The 17,335-nt window shown below is 40.1% G+C and overlaps 1 protein-coding gene across 2 annotated transcripts in view; it reads right to left on the bottom strand.

Annotated features, from left to right (window-relative positions):
• lnx2a (ligand of numb-protein X 2a) overlaps nucleotides 1–17,284 on the bottom strand; it is a 66,862-nt gene extending 49,578 nt beyond the window's left edge. Inside the window, exon 1 of one of the 2 annotated variants that reach the window (XM_055636901.1) lies at nucleotides 16,776–17,284. The gene's annotated coding sequence lies outside the window, so the exon portion shown is untranslated. The remainder of the gene's footprint in view (nucleotides 1–16,775) is intronic. The other variant, XM_055636900.1, reaches the window with a different exon arrangement.
• Nucleotides 17,285–17,335: the final 51 nt, after the last annotated feature.

Raw genomic sequence — 17,335 nt, 5'->3', positions numbered from 1 at the left:
TAATTTAAAAAGTCGGGAAAATAATGTACCAAATGTACAGAGGAGTGGATTTCTAAAATCGCAAGGAAAATCTCTACTGAAATATGTACAAATTTCTCCGTTTCGGCATCTGGTTTTCGAGGAGATACATTTCAAAGGCAAAATGACACACACACACACACACACACAGAGTTTTAATAGATACTAGACCAAGTGCAGACCCGTTGACCAAGTGCAGACCCGTCTGTTCCCCCAAAGGGCAGTTGAGGGGGGGGGGGGGGGGGGGGGGGGGGCATGTGGCGTCACACCCATTATGCACCCCCCCCCCCCCAAACACACTAACTACCCCCCCGCACACACGCTAACTACCCCCCCTTGTTAATATATTAATATTATTAATTTACTCTTTTTACCCCATAATCGGCCTATCTACTGACGCATAGCCCCCAACTCGCAGGCACGTTTAGAGAGGGGAGGGAGGGGTAGAGAGTGAGGGCAGAGAGAGAAGGGGGGGAGAGGGAGGGGAGAGGGAGGGAGGGAGGGAGGGAGGGAGGAGGGGGGGAGGGGGGAGAGGGAGGGGGGGAGAGGAGGGAGGGGGGGGGAGGAGGGAGGGAGGGGGGGCAGAGAGGGGGGGGAACAGGGAGGGGGGGACAGAGAGGGGGGGCAGGGAGGGGGGGAACAGGAAGGGGGGACAGGAAGGGGGAGGAACAGGGAGGGGGTGACAGGAAGGGGTGAACTGCCTCACAGCATTACTTTGCAGTAAATTAGTACGAGTACTGCTGCTGCAAATATTTGAATGGTCCCGAGTCTCAATCAAATGCAATCACATGTTTGAGCATTTTCAATACCGTGTTTACACTGTGAAATGCCTTTACATTCTCACAGTTCGCTATTTGAGCATTTTAATGATTACTGTAGGTGTAATTCACTTGTTCTTTCTATTTAGAGAAAAAGCTTGAATACCTTCAATGTTGATAAAAGATTGAGTGATGATCTAAATGCATAATTCAACCACATTTTGCTAACATTCATCAAGCCCTACACTTAGTCATCTAAACTCTTGACTTACAATTCCTTCCATAGTAACTACAGTTTAAGTCTTATCAAGAGTACAATGTGTATCAATGTTTGATGTACACCCAATGCATGTACTAGCCACAATAAATAGATTAGTCTTTAAGTGACAAATCGTGATTTATGCCTCACACTCTGAGTGAATCATATTGCTATTCTATATTCTATGTTGCAGAGATAACATTAATGATATTTTTCCAGTGGTTCTGCAGTAGTTAGTGCAAGTCTCAGAAATGTACAGGAGGGCAAGCATCATAGCTGCCCTGCACACTGCAAGTCTTCGAATTGAGGTCTAAATTATCAAACACCAACAAGGATAGAACAATCATCATGGGATATTTCAAACTACATAGTAATTGGACAAATCAAATTAGCAGTATTAGTGTGGATGACAAATTCATGGAGTGTATAACAGATATTTTTTTTAAATCGGTATGTTGAGGATCAATGAAGAATCAGACTAGCGTAATGAGAAAGGTTTAATTGAGGATTTGGTAGTCAAAGGGTCTTTAGGGAGTAGTGATCATAATCAGTTTGAATTTTATATAAAAATTCAAAACAATTTGCTCCATCAGAAACTATGATCTTCAATCTGAATAAAACAAACTATAAGGCATGATGTATTATTAGTTGGCTATGTCAACTGAGAAATTACATAACAAAACATGGACAACCTTTAAATAAATCATAGTTTACAAGTCATATACTGTACATCCCTCCAATACACAAAAAAAATAATAAGAGAAATGACCAACTATGGATTTCAAGTGGAGTTCACAGTATTCTATCAAAATGAATTTAATGTAGCTGACAGAGGCAGCAAGGTTGAGGACTGGAAAAAATCAGCAAAGGATAACCATGGCTGCGAGAAGAAATAGGATAGTAGATAAGAGTCATCATCTAGAAACATTACAATATTGTAAAAGCTTCATTAGAAATGGAAAATGGAAATATTTACATAGAGTTAAGCCCCTGTCCCACCTAGGAGACCTAAACAGCAATGTCTAGTGACCTTGCCTGCCACCCAAGGTTTCCATGAGGTCACCGGAGGTTTTGGCCACTCTCCCTAATGGTAATGGTCGAAGCTTCATCTAGGTTGCTATTTTTTCATTATGATTAAAACCGGTCTAGACTAAAAATAGGTTGCCATTTTAAAAATCGCTAGTTTTTTAGTCGCAGGTCTAGTCAAAGCCGGTTTTCTTCATAGTCAAGGAAGGTTTTCAACATATGCATGCGTGGGTGGTGGTAGGAGGTTGCAGGTCACCTCGACCTTGATTTTTTTTTTTGGGTGGCGGGCAAGATCACCAGAGGTTGCTGTTTCGGTCTCCTAAGTGGGACAGGGGCTTTAGTGTGCGTCTCTTAAAGACTAAAGCAGGAAACATGAAAAATAAAGAAATGAATAGGAAAATACACATATATTGTGTTTCTTTACTGATGCAGGTACAACATATCTCGGTCGCAGTGGGGACCTTCAAGTGTAAACGGCAATAATTAGTTCAAAGAAATTTAACATTTGTAAAACATTAGTATTTAAGAAATGAATGAGATTGAAAAGCAAAAAAAACCCTGATGACCTGGATAAGTGTGTTCTGAAGGAAGTAATCATGGAGATAATGGATGCATGATAGACTACTTTCAAAATTCCGCACATTCCAGAATGGCTTCCTCATGTTGGAGGATAGATATTTGTGACCCCATTATTTTTTTTAAAGTTGGAGACAAAGATGGAAATGGGGACGTGTGAATCAATGAGCCTGACGTCAGTAGTGAGGATAATATTGGAAACTATTTTTAAATAACAGGACACTTAATAAATAATAGTAGGACCAGGATGATTCAAAGTGGATTTATTAAAGGGAAATCATATTCGACAAGTCAGTGAGAGTTTTTTTTACTGATCATTTCATTTAGATTGTCACTGGCAGAATAGATAAGCACAAACCAGTTGATGGGGAGTATTTGGATGTACAAATTATTTGGAAGTTTTCAGTAAGGTGCTACAAAATAGATCATTAAACAAAATTAAGGGTCCATGGTATTATGGATAATATACTGGCATCAGCTGATGACTGATGATGATTGACAAGCAGAAAATAGAGAGTAGGAATAAATGGGTCATGTTCAGCCAAGGGATGTCACAGAGACTGGTGCTGGCGGTCCCATCTGTTCAAAATCGCCATCAATAACTTGGATAAAATCAAATATAATATATACAAGTTCGCTGATGATGAAGTGTGTGTGAGTGTATGGGCCATGATGCAGACACAAAGAAAGTTCTGATACATATGGACAAGTTTAGTAAATAGGCATGTGCACAGTAGATGGAATGTGATGTGGAAAAATGTAAGGCTAAAAGAATGCAGGTGTATTTGTCCCTAAATCACTAAAAGTTAACATGCATCCTCAAAATAAGATGCAGGCCCTTCAAGACAGGGATGGATAGAGCTTTATGCTCATGGGAACAATGTACAGATAATGTGCCAATCTCAGTGTCCTTTCTTTTTTAGTTATCTGTTATCATTTTAGACAGCATAAGAGGCGATGACAAGTTAAAAGCAAATGCTCACAGAGGTAGAAATGTTGGGATCTACCCAGCCTCCTTTTTTTCTGACCCACTGCTAATAATATCGACCAATACTTGGGTTACTGCAAAGTACTTAAAGAAATTCTGCAAAAAGATGTGATGATGGATTAATTATTAATTATTCCCCAGTCTCTCTCCGAATGAGATAGGCTGCTGTGCTTTTGCACCCATTGTTTTCCATTCCTGATCAACAGGGATATTTAAACATGTCGTATAGTTGTAATATTTTATATAATATGTCTATTTTATATCAACAAAATTACAAGAAATAATCTAATGGAATATATTAAATAATCTGACAATTAGTACCTAGCTAAATTACAGGAACAACTCAAATAATTATGGATGAGACGCGGAAAATAAAAATTGGGTCCTTGTTAATATGGAGGATCTTTGCATCTGCAAGGCCTGCTTGGCCTCTGTCTGTGGAAAGTTACAGGCTGTGAATGGCGCCAGCTAGTCTGAGCCCTAGATTGATATGCAGGATGGGGAAAGATCCAGATGTCCTCTTTATTGTTAAAATGTATGAGGACTTTGCAGAGGACCTCAAAGGTGTTGCATTATCGGGATTGGTAGGCTGCAAAGGGATTGTAAATACTGTTATTAATGTTGCAGGATGTTTGTACCGCTGTTTGATGATTGGCTGAAGTGTGAAGCCTTGTTTGACCTATAAAAGGTAGTCCCCATGAGGATCGTTGTCCATCTTCTGGAAGGGTGCTTGGGACTGTGACTGTTTGGAGGTATCTAAGGCTGAAGGGCTTGGAACCGAACCCGCGGTGGTTAGGTATTGTATAGGGGATTCGTCATTGTTTCAAAAAATAATGTTTAGCGTTCCAGTGCTCGACTTGGTGTTTGACTGAACTAGACTAAGGGGGGTAAGCTTTAGCACCCTTACTTTCATTAATTGGGTTGAGTGGAAAGGGGGGAGGGGTGAATAGCTACTTCTTCTTGCGTATGGCCTAAAGTTGTAGGACAACTTGTTCTATTTGATCTTATTTGATTGTGCATGCCAGGTTGATTGCATTCGTCGAAACAGGGCGGACCACATGAAGGTTGCAATCATTGAAGGCGGTGAATAGCTTAAACCACTTTAATATTTTATAGATAGACACAAAAAGCTGGAGTAACTCAGCGGGACAGGCAGCATCTCTGAAGGTAAATAATGGGTGAAAGGGTCAAGACCCTTCTTCAGAGAGATATTGAAGATGATGTAGAATTAAAGACAAATATTTTTTAGACTTTTTTTTAAAACAATTGAATCATGCTTCAAATGGAGGCCTTTATCTGAGTAAACATTTATTTCCACTACAATTAATCCACTGGTTACAAAAGGGTTCTATTCCGAGGAACTGTTCGTTACCTGGATTTTTTGTAAGTTGGAAGTGAACAAAAACAATACATGGGAGAAGATCACAGAAACACCCAGCTCTGCTTGGCTCGAGCCAGCTCGGATTGTTGTGGCCTGTGGGCTGGGGGTGGCGAGAAAGCAATGGGAACGCCACGTTCCCACTTGGCATAAGATGCATGTAGTCCCGTGGCAACCGGCAAATCCATCCACATCCATCCCCCCGGTCTCTCAAATGCCCAGGAAATACTTCCCAATACTCAAAAAAAACTCACTGACATGTTCTGCCCCATACAGATCTCAGCACAGTTGGCACAGTAGTTCAAAGGTTCAACGGTTCAAAAGTTATTTATTAGTCACATACACCAATTGGTGTAGTGAAATGCGTATTGCCATTGCAGCACCTAAAAAAACACTAATTCCGCTTTGGCAGCATACAGCTACACAGTCAGTTGAACTGGCTAATTCTAAAATCTCCAACTCACCAGTGAAGAAACTCTGCTATAAATTTAGGGAAGCTTAATTTGTTTCAAATAATTGTTGTGAAATTCTTTTAAAGTTGAGATTTCACAAGTCAGAACGTACCTGGGGATAGCCTATACTAATGTGGGGCATTGCAGGCTCACGGCTATAATCAAGGAATATGATTAGTTTCATTTGCAGTGCTTGCTGATGAAACAGAGGCATCTAGCAATGGATGGGGTGCATGGAAAACCTCTTGTTCAGCCACATTGGAGGCCGCACACTCCCAAAGCACAGCTAGTTCAGTGAATCTGATCCACTGAAGTATAAGCATTATATTGTAGATTTCTGCGCTAACACAGTTTGAAGAGCTTTAGACAGTATGCATTTCCTTCCCAATACATCTTTTAGAAGAGGAACAAAAACTGCTTCACAAACATATCTAAATGTTTAAGTGGTACAGATGGATCACGAGACACAAGCATGGTCACATCAAGTTATATTGCGGCTTTGTTGCTCTGTCCAATGTTTCATTTCCAGAAAAGTGAATATTTCCCCTCTATTTTCAGCACTGGCAGTCATCGCACCGGTCTATCTATACAGATGATAATATGGTGCACCTCAAATGATTCCCAATAGCAAACATTGCTTTAACTGGCATTATTTTCACACTAAAAATCAACTTGTAAAAGTAGAATTGTACAAATAGTTCAGGGAGGCATGGTAATCAAATGATAATTTTATAGTATAGCAGTCCATTTGGTACACTGCTATACTATATACTATTCTTTGCTGAATCTCAATAAATGATTACCATTTATCTTTGCCCCCTTCTTCTTAGATGCTCTTTCTTTCCACCCACATACCTTTACAAAGCAATACCTAATTTACCAATTTATTTTTTGTTTACCCAGGCTAGTTATATTTTCATTTCATAAGTATTGGCTTTTCCCAGTCAAAAAACTTATTAATGATTTTATTTTTTTGGTTTCATGCATAATTACCTTTTATTTTCCATTTTTAGGATGTTCCCCTAATAATTTTCTCTTGCCCACTTGTAATTCCTTTAGCAGATATAGTTTAGTGCACTAATTAATAATATAAACCTTATTTGACTTAATAGTTTCAAATCTTTACTCCCTCTTAACATTGCAATGATTAGAATTACAGTACAGCATAAAATTATATATTTATAAACATTCAAATGTCAAGCTTAATGATAGATAATGCAGTATTTTAATGTACTGCATCAGAGTTAAAAGGTACAGGTTCTCTCCATTAATTGGCAAATGCTAAGCATATGGTCCCTATGACTGTTCTACTGGGAAATATCCAATGATGATTTTTTTTAAATGGTGCAACACTTTTGCCTTAATTGCTTTGAAGCAACTGAAAAGGTAATTTACAAAGTAGCATTGGCCGACATAGATCGGAGGTATGATATTAAAATCACTTGAAAAGGGTAGAAGAGATAAATGTGCTGAACTTTAACTTCCCAAAATAATGGGAGTGATGGGGAAATGGGGTGGTGCAAGGAATACCAACAGATGACAAACCCAGGATTACCTGTATCCCATTTGTCAGAGCTATTGTACAAGTAATAAAACAAAAACTCAAAGTCTTTGGTGCATCCACAAACAGTCCATAATTCACAGTTGAGGTTAGCATTGTGTAGTGTTCAAGAGCTTGATGGGTGTTCGAAAGCAGCCACTCTTGAACCTGGTGGTCAGAGTTTACAGACTCCTTTACCTTGGTAGGATGGTAGGAGTGAAATGAAAGTGTGGCCATGGCTTTGCGGGTTTTTGATGATACTGGCTGCCATTTTTAGGCAGAGCCTCCTGTAGATCCCTTTGATGGTGGGGAGGTCCGTACGAACGAGGGATCGGATTTGTATCTCCCACTCTCTGTAATCTTCTTTGCTCCTGGACATTCAGGTTTCCAAGCCAGGCCATGATGCAACCAGTCAATATGTTTTCAACCATACACGTGTAGACGTTCAAGAGACTATTTGCCGACATACTAAATCTCCTCAATCTCTTAAGGTAATAGAGGCATTGATGGGCTTTCCTTATGATTGCATCAGTAAAGATCATACAATTCAATTTCAGTTCCATGATGTAAAAGAACATTATATTTTCCAATGAAGTTTCATGGATTCTGAAAATAATTGCAATAACACAAGCAAAGGAAGAAAAATGAACAATTGGACATGGCTAAATTAAATGGATTAATACTGAACAACATGCTGGAGATTGTAAGCTGCTGCAGATGTATAAAAATGGCTGTTATAGTGGGAAGAAGCCTGCCGCAAATACCAAGAAAGAAAAATTGAAGATCACCAGAGAGATGTGCAGCAGGGGTATGGTCTCTCACGCTGAGAGTCAGTACAGCAGGATTTTATTGACCTCATAAAAATCAGGGATAAAAAAATAAGCGAGTTTGGTATTCCAAAAAACGAAAGGAATCATGGGATTTGCCAAAGGTAGTAAGCTATAATGGTAAATAGATCTCAGCGCTATAGATACAGTGAGTATACTTTGGGTCCGATTTTTTGTCTTTTTTTAAGCTTCTATTTGTCATGGCCGATTCAAAGTACCAAGATATGAAGCTGGAAGATTATATATCATGGAAAGTCGATGCTTTGGAATTTTTTTTAGCGGAGAGGGGGTTAAAAAAAACAGGAAGAAAAGCTGAACTTGCAGCTCTTGCTGTAACTGCAGCAGCCATGAGGATGCCTGTGCTGCCAAAAGCAGGTGAAGAAAAAAGGAGCAATTTAAATCAGTACAAAGAACTCCTTAAAGTCTATTGAAAGTTATAGAAATCATACATTTAATTTCATTCCCCCCACCCTCAAGAAAAAAAATGCAATCATTTATTTCCATACATTAATATACTAAGGTCATTCATGTGCTGCACCTGTTGATCAGAGCCTTGCTCTACTGTGGAATGTAATTAGGAATGTAATTTAGCCTAACCTTATTCATACCTAATCTAATTTGAAGCATAAATGTTGCATTCAAGTGTAAGTTAAAAGACTCGCTACAGAATGCACCAGATTTCAAGCTGAAAAATGCAAAAACTTCCCACCGTGGGAGGACTCCCCCCTCCCACACCCTCCCCCCCTCGGTCCCTACGCTCCCTCGCAATTTCCCACTCTCAACTCTCACCCAATGTTGGCAGCCCTGGGGATATATTTGTACAAAATCATGAGAGGAATAGATTGGGTAGATGCACAGTCTCTTGATGGGAGATAGGACAGGTTTAAGGTGAGGGGAAAAAGATTTAATAGAAACCCGAGGGGTAACCTGTTCACGCAAAAGGTGGTGGGTATGAAACAAGCTGCCGGAGGAGGTAGTTGAGGCCGGGACCATTGTGATGTTTAAGAAACATTTAGACAGATACATGGACCCAAGGACGGGTTTAGACGGATATGGGCCAAATGCAGGCAGGTGGGACTAATGCAGATGGGACATATTGGCAGGTGTGGGCAAGTTGGATCAAAGGGCCTGTTTCCACACTATAAGACTCTATGACTCTCTATATCAGAAAGGTACACTATAAACGTTTCCCTTGGAGAAGCAGGATTTGTCCTCTCCATGAAGCAGAAGGTGCTTGAGAGGAGATTTCATATAGATGCACAAGACCATGTGGTGAGGAAGCTGAAAGTTAACATGACCATAGCCTTCAGGGGGGTAATCAGTCCAGACTTGAGAGCATGGCCAAAGGTCATCTCACAACATTTCAAATCTCTGTGTTGGCAACCTTTGAAAACCTGAGCTTGGAAATACATTGCCCTGAAAGGTCCAAAGGCCCTCTTCTAGTATGCCCTTTGATAAGAGGAATGCCCTTGCCTCCTGCTCCAAACAGCTGAAGTACCATGAGTGACCACTTATAGACAGTGTCACCTCTAGTGCTGGAGTGGAATGTTGCTAGCTGTGATACTACTAAAACTATGACTCTTCTTGCAAGCTCTCTTGTGTGAGGGTCATAGTTACAGTAGCTGTGAGTATCTTTCAGTTCTAGCTCATACTGAGCCATTCCTCCTCGAGGATCCCGCTGGAAACGTTTCCTCAGACGGCGAATTAAGCTTTCTAGAACCTGAAATGTCGCACTGGACAAGCAAAGCAAAATCTGATGGAGGAAGCAGGCACTCCAGAGGATACGCACTAGATGACCCTGCACATGGAACTGAAATCAGACTGGAGACTGAAGACTGAAGAGATCCAGACTCCAATTATCTGGAACTTGTTCCTTATTACACCCAAAGGCCTGACAGGGAGATCCTTTGATCCCTGGCATTTGCGCATCACTGAACAAGACAACGTGGACGGGCCACGGAAATCCCCAAAATAAGGTGTGAATCACACGATGACCTATTTATGTCTGAGATTGTCATTATTCAAATAGCCATTGCACGAATACCTAAGCAGAGAAATACTGGAAAAGCACCCCGTTAGTTACAGCATAATCTTTGGGAGATGTTAGAGCAATCTGTAGACAGTTCTCAAGCTGTTTAATCTGGTCTCTTTATGTCAGATAAATACCCCTTTAAATGACAAATACAGAAAATACGAACAAAATGTGATTCCAATTGAGGCTGCATCTCCGAGCTCACATCACTAAGCCCAGAAATGGGTGCACTGCAAATAGTGGCATTGTTAAGTGTGTACTTGATAGCTGGAAAATGTCAACCATGGTTTGCTCACAGCAGTGCCCGGTTTAATTTTGTCACGGTCACAATGTCATCCAGAAATGATAACCAGCGTGACCACCTTTAGGTAAAACAGCAATTAAACCTGGCACTAATTCATCTACTTCCTTGGATTAGATCTGTAATTTACCAGGCAATACTGCATTTAATTGAGAGAAATGGTGAATAAATATTAGTGCAGAAGATCAATTTCAGTAAAAGATGCAACATTCAAAGTATGGGGACTGCCGATTCAGTCTCTTAATTATAATTTTCACTTGTCCAATGTTGCTCCTCGCAATGCAATCAATTTACACAGAATTGGCCTATATATCAATTGTGGCATTTGACTTTTTCATGCTAAATATAATGCTCATAACTGTTCGATTCATCAATTACTACAATAAAATAGTCACCTTTCCTACAAGCTCAACGGCTGCAACAATTTGGCAGAGCGCCAAAAAGGAAATTAGCGTAAGAAAAATTATACTCATCATTAACCAAGGAAGATTAGTGAAGGGATTAAATAATATTTCTGAGACTGGTTTCTGTGCTTCTTGTTTTAATAAATGGTCCTTGATCATTGATGTGCTCACTGAATACCGCTTTGCAGGTGAGAAATCCAAAACATTTATTACTGTAATTAATTTTATAATGCTTCTAAATCAGATTAGTGTGGTTTCTAACATTACTATTTTTATAAAACAAATTCATGGTGCTTTGATACAGTATAAAATTACAAAAGATTCTGCAATTAAACGTAGAATCCAACAACATTTTAGAACACTAAATAATTTTGTATTTTGCAGCATGATAATGCCTTAATGGGTTCTCTGGATTTTTGTTTGCAGTTTTCAATTTTAATCTAACAAACTGTGTGCAAATTAACTCCAATGCAGTTGCAACAGTATATAGGCTTTCACCAGCTTAAGAACACCCAATTTATGTACAGCCTGCACATATGAATGAGCATTTGGGAGACCAGCAGGATGAATTTGATGGCTGCTGTCAGGGCTGCAGGTGACAGTTCTTGACACTAACGGGACTTTTGCCACGTCAAACACAAGTGGAATACATTCCAGTTAACAGGTTGATGTTTATTTTGTGAATCCCATCTAGAAATGTGCCATCCAGGCCCAGTAGTGGTGTCCTTTTTATGCCTATCAACAGCACTTAAAGGTTGACTGCTGTAAAATATTTTAAAATAATATTATTATTAGCCAGAGATAGGCTCAGCTTCATTATTAAGAATGGCAAAATGATATTTAAAATGCTTCTGCAGACTATCTCTTCCTGTGGGACAACCCATCACTACAGGCATCCTCTGCCATATGAGAACATGGTTTGTGGACAAATTTTCAACATGAACAGTTCAGATGACAAACAGTTCTCAGTCACGGAACCCTGCCATACCTGGGGAGGAGCTACCAATGATATGGAACAATACTTTATCTTTGGTGCAGTTTCAAATTGGCCTTAAACAGAAACTATAATGGCAAGTTAAGAATTGATTTGATATATTGGCCTATCATTTAAAATGTAAATCAACAATACAAAGGCATTGGTTGCGAATGGAAAGTTATTTCACTGTTTAACCATAATATTCAGTTTGATAACTTTTGCAACAAATGGAAGAATTGAATTTTCGTATGTTTTGGTCTTTCTGTGAGCACCTCGGATTCATATGTCACATGAAAAATGAGCTCCTTCCAATATTTCCAAAAAAAGATTCAAACTCATGCCACACTGTCCACCAATGGCATTTGGAAGATTTTCTATAATCTTCATGCTCTGAACAAAACTATATCAGTACAAAATTAGGGGCAGTTCTACAGCCCAACACAATTTTATTTAATGATTGTAAAACAGTCAATGTTCACCATCATTGGAGCAAAACAAACCAGCTGATGCAGGAAATCTGAAACAAAACAGAAAATACTAAAAGCACTCAGCGGATCAATGATCCATAGTATGAGCTTGTATAGTAATTGACACAATCAGCAGGATCAATGGCCTCACATGAACAAATATTTTACAGTTAATTCTCATTGTAAGAATATGGGAAATTTTACAATGTGATGAATGAGAATAGCAATGGATTAATGTCGTAGAATGCCACTTTTTTTCTTACCCTTGGGAGAGTTGAGACTGAATAACCCTCTCTAGTGAGATCTGTATGGTTAAAGTCTGCTGTGTGCGATCTCCTGTGGTTGAGTCATGACAAGGTGTGTGGCTGGGTTATTTGAAATGCTGCACTGTTCTTCTACGTTTTATGCCCCTGCTCTGTGTACATCCTCTATCGAGACATGCGTACAATGCTTTCCTGGGGCTACTTCAAATAGTCATGGGTCAGGGATTCCCTCGAGTTTGGTTGGCTGTAATTTTATCAAGTAGATTTTGAGAATTTCTTTAAATCTCTTGTCTTGATAGAGCTCAAAAATAGAGTGCTTGTATGTTTGTTTTGGGGCCATTGCCAGACACATGATGGATGTGGAAAGCCCACAAGTGGTTGAGAATTATGAGAACTGTGGATGTTGGTTGGCCTGAGAGAGGACGCTGACATTGGTTTGCTTATCCTCTCAATTAATTTGGAGGACTTTATGGAGAAGTATTGTTTGCACGTTTTCAACGTTTTGAGGTGCCTGCTGTAGGATGTTCTTTTCTCTAAGAATAAAAGAGGACAGGAATCACTCTTGCTCTGTTGACCATAACCTTGGTGTTGGGTTTGAACTCTTACTCTTTGCACACTTTTATTCAGTTGCCATAGGCTATGGTACTCTGAATCCGTTGGTGAACTTTATCATCCATATCTGCTTAACCTCAGTGGAGGCTCATGAGATACAGAAAGTGAGTGCTCTACAATTTTTTGGATCTGGTCTAAATCTATCCAAATCTAACAATTTCAGGTAACCATTCCTTTTGTTTGTTCCCCCTCTCTGTCTCCCCATATATATGGCTATATCTCATTAGTTTCTTTTTTTTGGGAACTTTATTGACAACTGTGGATTCCATCCCATCTGCGTTGGCTCTAATAATCCCCTCACCCCACAACATAAAGTGCTTTCTTACTTTAAATTATAACCATAAATTTCTAGGTGTTTGCACTACCTTGTGATAACATTATCATGTGCTTAATCATCATGCAATTCTCACAAAGTTGCTGAATTTACAAAATAATTTTCATTAAATTTGCCATAGGAAGCCAAATCTAGTTATTTATAAAACCATTATCCTTTAACAATGTAATAACTTCTAATGATTAGTAATAACCTTCCTTATCTAGAACCCAATAGTAGTCAAGAGTGTTTTATTGTCCTATGTCCCAGATAGAACAATGAAATTCTTACTTGCAGCAGCACAACATAATATGTAAACATAGTACACTGTAAACAATATGAATACGGAGTCGTGAATAGTTTTAAATGTACTCTCATTATTAATTCAATAGGGAGGTTTCACGGCAGTCGGGTCACGATCATGACCCGTACTGTTGCTACGCTACTCCAAATGGAGTACACGCGATGAACTGCAGGTAAGCACTTACCATTGTTTCCAGCGTAGCGGGCCCGTTAAAACCCGCTGAAATTGTCAATTTTTGCGCTGTAAATAATTATGGAAATAGGGATAAGCATGAGAGACATTTAGCCTACTTCAGAATTCCGAAGGTGAGGAGAAATGACGATAGATAGAAGCGAGAGTTGAAGGGACAACAACAGCCAGTGCTTAGCGAACATTGGCCGTTTGCTCACTGCATTTCATCAACTAAGGCATTATTTGTGTTTTTTCTTGATTCCTTTGACATCTAAAAAGTTTCAGAAGTGATAAATCTGGCTGTGAATTTTTTAAATCGCCCATGGTTCTCAATTGGGTTTTTACATACAAAATGAAAACGCATCTGAAGAAAAATTTACAGCCAGATTTATCACTTCTGAGACTTTTTAGATACCAAAGGAATCAAGAAAAAACACAAATAATGCCTTACTGTTGATGAAATGCAGTGAGCAAACGCGATAATTCCCAATATTTTCAATTTCGATATCTGCACAGCCAATGTTCACCAAGCACTTTAGCAGCTGTGGTCCCTTCAGCTCTGCTTCTCTTTACCTTCATTTCGCTTCACTTTTGGAATTCTGAAGTTGGGTACATGCCTCTCACACTTACCCCGACTTCCACAATTTTTTTCAGCGCAAAAATTCAACATTTTGGCGGTTTTTAACAGGTAGGAAAGTACGCATTTCTTGCATTAATAACATATACCGGAAGTTACGGATGTCCTCCAGATGGATTGAGCGGCTCCGTGCGTCAAGCCCTATGACCCAGTGACCTTACGTGCAACCCCCCTATAATTATTTCCGACCCTAAACTTATTTTTCTACATTCAGTTCACCTTCTTTCGTAACTCATCTCCCAATCACTCAACTATGTTGGTGCTAAATGCCCAAATGCTCTACTGAGCCATTCTGAACTTGTACATTCAACAACATTCTTAATGACAAATTTTAATTGGATTATAGTGAATATGTAGTACAAAAGTATGTGAATCGGCACAACCTTTTCATGCCAGCATTTAAACTTCACTCAAGCTTCCTCCAGCCTTTCTTTATCAAACATCCAAATTTGTTCAACTTCTCCTTATAGCTAATTCCCTCAGGCAGCATTCATGTGCCCTCTCCAAATCATCCACATCATTCCTGTTAAGGGGTGACCAGAAATGCATTCTTTACTCCAAATGCAGCCGAATCAAAAGGTTTTATGAAGCTGCAACATGTCTTCCTGGTGAATGAAGGCAAGCATATCTCTACCTCTCTATCTACTTATGTTGCTGCTTTTATGGTGCTATGGACTTGGGCCCCAAATCGCTGTACATCATTGCAGTTAAGTCTTACCATTAACTATATACTTACCCCTTACATTTGATCTCCCAAAGAGCAAAGCATCACACTTTCCCAGATTAAACTTCATCTGTCATTTTTATGCCCATATCCATAAATGATCTGAATCGTGCTGTATGCTTTAACAGCCTTCTTCACTGTCCACAAATCTATCATTTGTTGTGCAGTCTGAAAACTTCCTAACCAACCCACCTAAAGCCTGAAGGAAGGTCCCAGACCAAATAGTCGACTGTCCATTTCTTTCCACAGATACTGCCTAGCCTGCATACTTTTCCTCGCACTTTGTGTTTTGATCAACACTTATTCCGCTAGTGCTCAGCTAAGGTCGTAGGTTGTACCCCAAAGCTCCAATTAATGACTGCATGGAAGGAAACATCTCTCTTATTTAGAGTTAGTCATACAGTACGGAAACAGCCCCTTCAGCCCAACTTGCCCATTCCAACCATTAGTCACACCTGCCTCCATTTGCCCCATAAGCCTCTAGGTCTACTTTTGTATCCATGTACCTGTCAAAATGTCTTTTAAATATTGTTTGTATCAACTACCTCGTCTGGCAGCTCATTCCACATGTCCTCCACCCTCTGTGTGAAAAACTTGCCCCGAGGTTCCTGTTATTTTCCTTCTCGCCTTAAACCCATGTCCTCTGGTTATTGATCACCCCACTCCGGCTAAGACATATTATCTATTCCCCTCATTACCTTATACACCCTTCAAGATCACCCCGCATCATTCTGCACTCGAACGAATATTGTCCCCGCCTGTCCAACCTCTAGCTATAAAAGACGGAAAATAATTGAAGATTGTGAAATGTCAAGCTAGAAAAAGTAATTAGGTTGAAGAGGAGGAGATAAATAGGTGAGAGTCCAAGGGGGGCACAGGGGAGAGAGGGAGTGGGAAAGGAGAGGGGTTGGGGAAATGGATAGTTACCTAAAATTGGAGAATTTGATGTTCATACCGTTGGGTAGTATAGTCTAACCAGGTTATCTTTGTCCCACCTCCACCTCTCTTTTCCAGCTTTCTCCCTCCTACTACAATCAACCGGAAGATGGTTGTCTGTCCATTCCCTCCATAGATGCTGCCCAAAGTTTATAGAGGAGCTCCTCTAGGATCTTTGATGCTGCCTGACCAGCTGAGTTCCTCCAACCCTGTGTTTTGCTCAAGATTCCAGCATCTGCAGTTCCTTGCGTCTCCAAAATACCATTAAATCCGTTAGCCGAGATTCAATTTCCAGGGCACTAAATATTCCTGAATGCTCGCCAAGTTTAGCGTGATTGTATTTATATATAGTATTATCTGATTTGATTTGGATAACATGCAAAACAAAGCTTTTCGCTGTATATCAGTACACATGACAATAATAAACATGAACCTAAACATATTCAGACGCACGATGTCAAATATTAAAACAGCCAATGAAGAATCCCTTAAAAATTGAGCAAAAGGGGTTCTCTTCACATGCCATTAAATCGACCACGACTCCACGGACTCTTAACAAACACACATTGCATGGCGCTTTAAATCTCGACCCCGCTTCATCCGATCGCTGTTTATGGGAGGAGGTGCATTTCACCGAGCGGGGTAATTCCACAATAAAACAGCAAGAAGTGGGTTGGGAGGAGGGGGCTGCGAATGAAATACAAGAGTCTTCGCTTTTTCTTTCGCACGCTTCCACTCCCACGGGTTCTGCTGTCAAGATGCAACTAACGGCAAATTAAATATGAGGCATTCTTTCCTTTAAAGAATACATACTTTACCTTCTGTTGATGTAAATAGCATCGGCGGACGATTTCACTTCAAATTCTTGCCTACAAGCAAGCAAGGAACTAAATATCTCACGAAGACTGAACAGTTATTGTCGAGAACTTCGATTCAATCCTTTAAGATTACCAGTCAGGCAAACTTGCTGGGTTTGAGGCGCTCCCACCGCAGAATGACAGGGGACGCATCCAATGGCAACGCAATGTGCCCTCGTAAACCCGCCCACTAGATGACGAAAAAGGGGAGAACATCAAATCATAGAGCAGAACGGCAGGCGTTGGGCCCGCCTCCTCCAACAAGTCAGGGTGAATTTGGCGTGAGGGAATCTTTATGTCTTCATACGTCGCCTGTGTGAATGAAAGAAGGAGATTCAGGGGCGGGGAAGGAAAGGGAATATTTCCCCAAGGAGCTTTAGTTCCTTCCCGCTCTGACAACAGGAGGCGTTTGAATCATTGCGCGTTTTATTTGTGATCAGGCAGGGGAGATGTGCCATCTTGTTGCTCAGTGGGAGGGAGAGAAGGAGGGAGAGAGAGAAGGAGGGAGGGAGGGAG

This window comes from Leucoraja erinacea, chromosome 6 (genome assembly GCF_028641065.1).
Source record: "Leucoraja erinacea ecotype New England chromosome 6, Leri_hhj_1, whole genome shotgun sequence".
Classification (NCBI taxonomy): domain Eukaryota; kingdom Metazoa; phylum Chordata; class Chondrichthyes; order Rajiformes; family Rajidae; genus Leucoraja; species Leucoraja erinaceus.
The sequence above is the reverse complement of the archived record's forward strand: the minus strand, read 5'-3'. Positions and strand labels throughout refer to the sequence as shown.